Source organism: Hemicordylus capensis, chromosome 9 (assembly GCF_027244095.1).
Source record: "Hemicordylus capensis ecotype Gifberg chromosome 9, rHemCap1.1.pri, whole genome shotgun sequence".
Classification (NCBI taxonomy): Eukaryota; Metazoa; Chordata; class Lepidosauria; order Squamata; family Cordylidae; genus Hemicordylus; species Hemicordylus capensis.
Window position 1 is genome coordinate 13,392,032 of NC_069665.1, and position 10,351 is coordinate 13,402,382.

A 10,351-nucleotide genomic window follows, 5' to 3' on the forward strand; every position below is an offset into this window, starting at 1 on the left:
AAGGATGTCTTGTAAAGCTTGGCTTCAACCAAAACCCCATATGATGTTTGATGCTAGAGTGCCTGCCCACCTACCTATCTTTTCACAAAACAACCATATCAGTATTTCATAGTCAATAAACACTTGCTATGGCTCTCTTACAATTTTCTTGTTATAGATGTGTGATTGGGGCTGCATTCTTATTCATACATATTTGGCCTGGAGAGGGTGGGTGACAATGGAGGGCCCTAGGGATGGAGTGGGTCCCTGTTCCAAGGACATGTAGGACATGTATCTCTGCCCTAGCCATGGTTCATTTGTAGAGCACATGCTTTGCATGTAGATGATCCCTGGTAAAATCCTTGACATCTCATGGTAGGGCTGGGAAGACCCTTGTCTTAAACCCTGGAGATCCATTGCCAGTCACTGAAGACAATACTGAGCTAGATTAATCTGTTGGGATGTATGTGTATATACATTATCTTTGTTCTTGCCACTGATGTATTGCATGTATATCTGTGTGTAAGCTTTTTATATAGTTTAGAATATTCATGTCAATCATCAGTTCTGTAGACTGATTGGTCAGTTTGTATTTTGTACCCTATGCTTGAGACTGTTATTTTTCTGTTACGATGATCTTTTACTCAGAGTAGGCCAGTTTATAATTTGGTAATAGTGAAGTAATAAACCTTAATAATCAATCAACTTAACAAGCCTTTTAATGTAAGTTAGTTTTCTTTTAACAAGTTTAAAGAAACAGAGTTACTACTTAGTGCTATGTTAAAAGACAGCAACTTTTATGAGGCTGGTTGTAAAAGAGAGTTGGCAAATGTAGCAAGTGGCTGTACACAAGGACTGCATAACCTTATGGCATTGTAGGATGGGCCATCGAAGTAAAAATAGCATCTTCAAGCTGGAAAAGGAGCAGTCAGTGAGTCGGCACATTTTAAAACAGGTGCATTGAATGTGTTACAGTGAATGCTATTTGAAATGCATACTCTTCAAACATGGAAATGCAGTCTAGTGCATTTGTCTTGGACTTAATCCATAGTGCTGTTTGTGGTCCCTTCCCAGTGAAAACACCAGGGAGAAATTTGTATTTTCTGACTTTTATTTATGACTTTTCTTGCTATACATGTATATGTTTGCTAAAGAAGAAAAGTGAAGTATTGGTGGAATTCATAGAGTATGTGAGCAGAGTCACCAACAGTTTTGAGAAGAAACCTAAGACTTTGTGTACTGACAATGGCAGTGAATATTGAGGAAATGACACTGAGCAGTATTTGAAGGAACAGGTAATTAAGCATGAGAGAACTGCCCACATACTCCAGAACAAATTGAGAAGCTGAGAGGAAAAATAGGACTTTACTTGAAATGTGCAGAAACATGCTATCACAGGAATGGATAATAAGTACTGGGCGGGGGGAGCTATTAAGACAGCAACTTATCTACAAAATAAATTACCTACTAAAACCAAAGATTTAACTCTTTTTGCATTGTGGAATGGAAGAAAACCCCATTTAAAGCACGTTGGAGTGTTTGGAAGTGAAGCGTATTTGTGCATCCCCAAAGAGCAGAGGGGAAAACTGGTCTGTAGAAGTGAGGAAGGAATTTTTATGGGATATGAATGGGGCAATTAAAAATATAGAATACTCGACCCTGCCACAAACACTATCAAATTGCACAGTGTTGCTTACTTTAATGAGATACAGAAATCTAGTGTCAATATAATGTCTAATTGACTTAGTTTTTAACAAGTCAAGAACCTTAATAGAAACTTCAGTGTCAAAAAAGAAGTAATCATCAATCTTGATGTTGTAGGGAGATCTGTTCAAGAAGTGGTGATTGAACCACAAATAGGGGTGAGATTCCACCTAAAAGGGATTCCACCTAGAATATTTTCATTGGAAGTGAAAGATAAAATACCCGAATCCATAGATTGGCATAAAATAAAAGGAATACCTGATTCAGATACACATAAGTGGATACAGGCTGCTAAGGAAGAGGTTACTTGTCTTCATCAGAATAAGACATAGAAACTTGTAAAGTTACCAGAAAACAGAAAGGATATAGGATACAAAAGCGTGTTCACCATTAAGCGTGATGAAAAAGGAGACATTAAAAGAAATCCAGCCAGTTTGGCTGCTAAGGGGTATGCACAGAAATATGGTGAGGACTAAGAAGAGACCTTTGCACCAGTAGTTAAGTACACATCAATTAGACTGATGTGAATGGATGTGCATTATCTAGATCTGAAGACTGCATTTTTATATGGTGATATCAAAGAGGACATAGATATAGTTATAGATAGATGACAGAAAGATAGACACACACACACACACACCTCAGGTTTTGAGGAGTTAGATAAAGTAACTCTTGTATGTAAACATATATGTGGACTTACACAAGCATGAAAAGTAGAGGTTTGCACAGAAGAGTTTTTGGTAGTTTGGTTCAAATTTGAACTGAACTGTTGGTCTGCGAACTGGTTTGGTTGAACTGGCTGGCAGTCTGGTCTGTTTAATTGAGCCAGGTCAAACCAGTTCAACCCAATTCGAGGGGCATTGTTTGTAAAGGGGGATCTGGCAAGGAGTCACCTTTATAAGCAAAGGGGAATCCTACCTTTCAAAGGTTTCTAAAGGCAGTTTGGGGCAGTGGCTAGAGGGCACCTTACCGGTGCCAGTGGAGGTGGCAGCTCCTCTAACCCTGGTGCTCCCCCCAGTTCCAGCCTCCACTCCTCCACTCCTACTGGAGGGAGTTCCGGGACTTAAAGGAGCCACCACCAGTGCCTCTGGTGGTAAGGTTTCCTTGTAAAGGGCAATCCTCACCAGATCAACCTTGAACCGAATTGAACTGGCCCATAATGGACCAGGCCTGATTTGATTCGAACTGAGACTGGCTGCTTTTTTTTGAGGCTGGTTTGGTTCAAGGTCAAACCAGGTTAGTTCAAACTGAATCCAGCTCAAATCAAACCCAGTTTGAGGTGTTTTTTTTAAAGAATTGCTGTTGAATGCTTGGAAAACCTCAAGTTTTTAAAATCCTTTCTGCCTGGTGTTCTAATTTACTACCTTTAGGAAGTTTTCTATGTGTGGGAAATGGGGAAGTGTGTGTGTGTGTGTGTGTGTGTGTGTGAGAGAGAGAGAGAGAGAGAGAGAGAGAGAGAGAGAGAGAGAGAGAGAGAGAGAGAGAGAGAGAGATTTTCATACATATGAACCGTTCTCTGCAGTTTCTGCTTCTGCTCCTGTTCTTTTCCTCATGCTGTGATAATGTATCAGCTAAATTGCTGTCTGTAACAAATTTCTTGTGAAATTGTCCAGCTTTCCATATTTCTCCTTTTTTATTCCTCTACACAAAAATGGAGAAAGAAGAAAAGAAAAGAAATGCTAATTGTAGTGGGTACAAGACATACAGCAATTGAAACAATGTGGAAAAAATCACTGGAATGTACAGAAGAACGTACGATTGAGAGGTACAGGGATTAGAAATATATCAATCGCCTGTCTCAGTTGTATATGCAATAGGTCTCATTCTGAAATACATATGGCAACTTTGTCAGTGATGTCATTAACTTTTGGAGAATTGTTTTGCTTCATTCAGGTTTTGAAACAGACTACTAGGTATTGCCAGCAAGCTTTGTCTGCCTATTATTTAAACTATTTTAAAAATCTCTCCCTCTGTTCCTCAACTCTGGAAGGTGCTATCCTTCTTTGCATGACTGTTGCTCGTACAGTCATTCCTTTCTATCATTTCAGCTCTCTCCACAAGCTGTACCAGGACTGAGAGGACCCTTCCCAAGTGAGTTTGATCTTCAAGACATCTCCAACATCTTCTTCAGTATAGACTAGAAAGGTGTTTGTATAGTTAAAGCCAATCTGCTCAAACACTAGGAGCAGAGGAATCCCCGTTGGTGCCCTGCAGCATGATGGAGAAGATATGTTCAGTTTCCCCCACGTTTCTGTAGCTGAAGACATACATTTTCATTTGATAGTGGTACACTTTAAAAGGCATGCCAGCCCACGTCTTGAGGTACATCTTGCTGTTTCTCTTATTCCTCATCTTCTTGGCATTGTAGCCAATGCTGTTGCAATGGTTTTTGCACTGGAAGGCAATGCTCTGCTTATCTTTGTTCAAAAGTGAGTCCACAAAGAGGTACCCAGACCGTTCATGTTCACACCTCATAACATCTCCAATATTCCCATAGGCCAGTGCTCCCAAGATATCACTCAAGCCATGTCCCGGCTGGAAGTCTCCTCCATTGGGGTAGATATCGATGTGACCCACAGGCATTTGGAATCCAGTGCTCACCCAGTGTTTCCCTTGTGTATGTCTTTCCCTTGTGTAGAAAAATGAATTGCTTGTGGAAGGAATTTTCACTAGTACAAAACTGTTGTGCTATCTAGCAGTACTAAGGTATTGTGCTACCACAAGCATGCTTCTGGTTGCATAACATTTGTGCAACCACAGGGCGCCTCATTTATTTTAACAGGAACTTTTGCATGAGGGTGCTATAGTGCAATAGCACTCTCTCACATCCCCCATTGTTTTGTAGCACAATTAACTAACTTCTTGTACTACCGCAAATGTGCTTGTTTCACAAACAGTTCATTCCTCTGGATGTCAGCCAGGGTTCTGAAACTTCTGAACCTTTTAAAAGAGAAGTCAAATGAGTTTCAATAAGACACGATAAACGTGCCCAGGGCTTTCTGCTCATTCCTAGTTTGATGGCGCATGCAAATGTGCAGGTTAGAACTTGATGTTGTAGTAATCAAGTGAGGAACATAGAACTGTGCAGTGTTAATGCTTCTCAGCTGAATGTGTGAACCGCCTGTCTTGAAATGTATTGAGTTTTAGTTGAGTGGAATGAATGTTATATCTGGAGTGAGGAGTCTGGGATGTCTCATTTTCACATCAAGGCATCACTTGATTCAGTAAATTAGTGAGTGATGGATGTGTGAACTGGCTCATCGTAGTTTGCATGCCTTGAACACTATATATAAGCTGCTGTTTCTTGGCAACAGAATACATATTTGCAAATAAACTTCACTTCACTGGCTATTTCTGCCTTTTCACATGGCAACTGAGCCACACAATGCCACATTCGCTGACACTGTCCTATTAAAATAAGTTTGTTCTAGGTTTCAACTTTCAGGAAGTCTGAGTGGAGCTACTAAAGGGATTGATCTCACGCAGCTTAACTCCTTAAAGGATCACGATTTGATTCATTTGTTCAAGTGTGCTGCATCTCTCTTATCCCTTGCAAGATGTGAAGGAGGATTAACAACCATGAATTTTTTTTTGCTTTGAATCAGGCTCCATGGCAATTTCAGGTCAATACTGCAGGTCACTACAAACCTGATAGATCAAGCTGTGTTGCTTAATTGCCATGCCACTCCACCCCCTTTTGCATCTGCTTAACAATTACTGATTATTTATTTGCCCAAGCTCTCCATTCTTTGAACCTTCACCCTTTTCCTCTGGATTTTTTTTTCCTGAGGCAAAGGCCATTTATAAAAGGACTTTGAAATAAAATAGCAAATTTAGTGCTCATTTTCCACAACAAGGAACCAAGCCTCGTGAAAATGAGATAAAGATTCCCCTCTGCAATCAGTTTCATGTGACAAAGGTTGAGCCTGTTCTCATGAGCAATGAAAAAGGGCTAAAGGGTTTGAGGGAGGAAGTCCTAAAGAGCTTACTTCCGTGCAGATGATTATTCTGCCTTCCCAGGGCGGGTGAATCACCTGCCCAGATGAGCACTGGCTTCTGCCAGCAGCTCTGAGGGTTGGGGTGCTGGGATGCATTGCCCCGCATCATCCTGCCCCTGGAGCTCCAGTAATCAATGAGTGTGCAGTGCATTATGGGGATCCCTCCTCCCATCCCTGAGTCTGCTAGCCATGGCTGCTTGTAGCCGCAGCTGACAGACGATCGTAAAAACAAAGTTAAGGGGTTTTCTTATGTTCTTATGTAACTTCCACTCTCTGTTTGCCAACAGTCTGTCGATTAAAACGCCTACTATGTATAGCTCACAGAACCTGCGCCTCCCCTCCCCTGATTCTTTCTGCTTTTGGCCTTACAACCCTCAACTGTACTTTATTGCCTGCAGCTGTAGCCTCTGCCTTAACTGCCATTCTGAACTTGTCCTCAGATGGCCTCTCCAACCTGCAGTCTCATACTGCTTCTCTGTCAGACCATTTCCCCATCTTGTTCAAAGGCCTGGGGGTACCCCCACCTGCACCAAGAACACAGGAATGTTATCTGTGCCAGGGAAAAAGATGAAGTGGAGGAGGGTTCTTGGATCCTGGAGGGATTAGAAGCCCTGCTATGGAGGTGTTGGGCAGTCACAGCAGCTGACCCAGAAATAGAGCACCAGGAAGCTATGACATCAGGATATGAGACACTTCCCCAGCCAGGAGCAGCAATTATATATGAAGGCCTAATTATGAGCAAATGACAACTTGTGAGTGATGTTCTACTTATTAGTAGGGAGATGGGGAGTGGAACAACTTTGAGGGCTGACTAAAAGATGCAAAGAGAGAGAGAGGGCAACCTGGAAATATTTCTTGAAAAGGAGGAGGAGAAAGAGGAAAGGTGGTGTTATGGACCATGGTGGGAACTTTGGTTGAAAAGCAGGATATAAATGTTTGCCATATTTGTATTCATGACCCAGGCCTGAGCCCACCTTGGAATCAGATCCTGAGAAGGGGGGAGTAGGTGGGGAGGAGGAGTTAGCCCCATACTTAGTCCCAACCCCAAGCCTTGTCACCATGGGGAGCCTGAGCCTGCCAGCTGGGAGATTTTGGAAGCTGAGACCTCATGAACTAGTCTCTTCTGCACTTTGTACCTCATACTCTTTGAAGCCTGCACATCAGTGCCAATAATGGGCCAGGAGGTATGAATGCAGCTTAGGAGAAGTGCTAGATTTCAGATCCTGGATGGCTTTAAGAAGGGTTTGAATAACTTCATGGAGAAGAGGTCTATCAACGGCTACTAGTTGGAGGGCTATAGACCAGCCTCAGAGGCAGGATGCCTCTGAGTACCAGTTGCAGGGGAGTAACAGCAGAAGAGAGGACATGCCCTCGACTCCTACCTGTGGGCTTCCAGCGGCATCTGCTGGACCACTGTGTGAAACAGGATGTTGGACTAGATGGGTCTTGGGCCTGATCCAGCAGGGCTGTTCTTATGTAACTTCCACTCTCTGTTTGCCAACAGTCTGTTGATCAAAACATTAGAGGGCAGCTGAGAATCTGTCTGCTTCCCAGAGAGGGAGGCAGAGCCTGAGAAGGGTGGTCTGAGTGTGGATGTATTTAAGACTTCATTCCACCTTTGGCCTTGTCAGAGCAAGATGCTCACTGGGAGCTCTCCAGGGTGCTACAATCCTGAATACCTTGCCTTGTCTTGCTGCACCCCATGGATTCCTAATTTTGAGTCAGGACACTTTTCAACTCTTTTCCCTTCTTCTGAGGTTTGGGCAATAAGTTGTGATGTGCCTGAAAGAGGGTTCTCATCATGTCAGAGGAGAGGAGAGCTGGTCTTGTGGTAGCAAGCATGACTTGTTCCCTTAGCTAAACAGTGTCTGCCCTGGTTGCATATGAATGGGGGACTAGAAGTGTGAGCACTATAAGATATTCCCCTCAGGGGATGGAGCCACTCTGGGAAGAGCAGAAGGTTCCAAGTTCCCTCCCTGGCGTCTCAAAGGTAGGCCTGAGAGAGACTCCTGTCTATAACCTTGGAGAAGCTGCTGCCAGGCTGTGTAGACAATATGATCATCAATTTTATTACAGCCATTGGCCAGCAAGGTGTAGACAATATTGAGCTAGATGGACCAAGGGCCTGACTCAGTATATGGCAGCTTCCTATGTTGTTCCTATGTCATTGTATACGAGGAGTGTATCATCCCCTGAACTGTACATGAACACTTCAGTGTATTGAAGGGATAATGTTTGCGGATTGCTGCCACAGAGAAGATATTTCAGTGACCTGCACATGGAGGTCTAAGTTGAACTTTGGACAATGACAGTCCCTTTCTCATCTACAAAAGAATCCTGGTCCTTGATGCAATAATCAAAGATCAGGTGTGTCTGATTGGTTGGTTTTGTTTCTGTTTTCTGCCTATACATTTTTCCCCATTTGAAACCCTTCTAATGGCATTTTCTAGCAAAAGCACACATTTCTATCAAATTCCAGAGGGTTTAAATGAAATGCCCATAGGATTGTCAGTATTTTATTCAAGAAATTTGAAGAGCTTGTTTATAATTAGGATTCATGAATAGCAAAAAAATCTCAATCCCAGATCTGTTCAATTAATTAGAACAGAAGTAATTTATGCATTATCAATTCCTTTTAAAAGTAGTTCCTGACAACTTTCATGCATTATTTTCCAAACAAATTTTCAGAAGAGAAAAAGAAGCAGAAATTCAAAATGAAGTAACTTTAAAATAAAATATTGATTCTGCATAATCATACTACCTGGATGCATGATTGTGCAGAGGGGGACATCTTTGTTTCCACCCCTGAGAAGGAGACAGTTGTAGGGCCAGACAGGTGATGCTGTCTTCTCTAGCGATGACAGGAGAGCATGGTCATACTCCTTTAAGACTACCATGTCTCCTGGAGAGCTTCTTTGTTCATGAGGTGACATGCCTTTCTTTCCATTTGTCATCATGAGGGACCAAATAAGAAAATATTTGGTTCCTAGTCAAAGACTAGCTGAGGGACAGAGGATTTTGTTTTTCACCTATTCCAATTTCCCTAGCAGTTGGGTGGTTGACCTAGGCTTCTGAATTGCAGATATATTGGTTTTTTACTAGGTCGTAGGCTAAGTGCAGGGCGTGGTGTTCAGAGAGAAACACACAGCATGCAATGATAATGGGTGAGCACTCTGAGGCATCATGGTGAAGGGAGATTTGCCAAACCAATTCCTCACATACTGAACTTATACTGAATTTGACAATTGGTCCATCTAAGTCAAGGTCAGTATTGTCACTACAGTGGCTCTCTGGGATTTCAGTGAGTGGTCTTTCCCGGCCCTACATGGTGATGCCAGGGATTGAACTTGGCATATTCTGCATGCAAAGCAGATACTCTACCACTGAGCTATGGTCCCTCCCCTCTTTGGAATAGTCATCTGGGATCGATTTGGGAAGCCAGGTTACCCCAAAGCAGAGGTTCCTAATCAGTGGTACTCCAGATGTTGCTGAACTACAACTCCCATCACCACCCGCTACATTTTATTGTGACTGGGGATGATGGGTTATAGTTAAGCAACATCTGGAAAAAATACAGGTTGGGAACCCCTTCCCTAAAACCTAAATGGGCTCATTTGCCCAGTGCTGATGAGGGTTGATGATGAAGCTTGTAGGACCTCCTTGGTACACAGTTCTATTTTGCCGGCCATGAAGGGCAAAGACCAGTTCTGTCACCAATCAAGTTGGGGTTACCTGGGCACTTTCCAGATTAAACCATGCAACAGGGTCACAATATATCTCTGAAGTGTGCTTCCACACTTCCTGTGTGGTGACACCACAGTCCCTATGCTGACATCAGGGTGCCATTCCTATTTCCAATGCCATGTTTTAGATTTAATCACTGCGATATAGTGCTACAATGTTGTATATCCGGTGTTAAAAAAAATGCTGTTTTTTCGGGTTGTTTGTTTTCGCAAAATTGCTCCCCCTGCTGGGTGCTTTGCCATTTATGTTTTTATTGTGATTTACCTGAACGGAAGCATTTTGCCGCTGTTGAGCGGCTAATCTGGAAAGCGCCCTGTACAAGGTGAGTTGCAGGAACTGTGTTCCTAGCCCTCACTTTGAGATCAGATTTCCATACTAAATGGCAGAGTTGTTTTTAAAGTGCAGGTCAGCACTGTTTAGAAATCAAGTTCAGCCTATAGTTAAACCCAACAATTATTCATTGTGACTTCAATCCAAGGGTGTGTCCAAGGGAAGCACTGTACTCTAGGCTCACAGGCTTCTTAATAAGGGAAGCCTTCATGTGCAGATAGGTACTGCAGTTATGAGCGTAACTGTCTGATAATGAAAGTATTCCTTTGAAAGAGAGCCCAGTACCTAAGGGTCCATTCCTTATCACACACATACTCAGCGCTCCTTACAAACCCTGGGATTAATTTGCATTAGGATTTAAAGTAACTGTAATATCTTCTTGAATACTATGAAGATGTTTAGAATGGAGCTTTTTGAATTTTATGTTTAACGGTCTTTTATAGATCAAGATCGGTATATATCACAGGTCAGTGTATCATGTTAAAATAGCTATAACTAAAAGAAGGCAGAACACAGTGTTCTCTTGGTGCTTACATTCTTGACAATATATATGTTGACTATCTTTAAAAAACAACAACAAAACTTCACTTCCTACA

The 10,351-nt window shown here is 42.3% G+C and overlaps 1 pseudogene; it reads right to left on the bottom strand.

The window, feature by feature from the left end:
* Nucleotides 1–3,722: 3,722 nt before the first annotated feature.
* On the bottom strand, nucleotides 3,723–4,266 carry LOC128334476 (putative endothelial lipase; annotated as a pseudogene).
* Nucleotides 4,267–10,351: the final 6,085 nt, after the last annotated feature.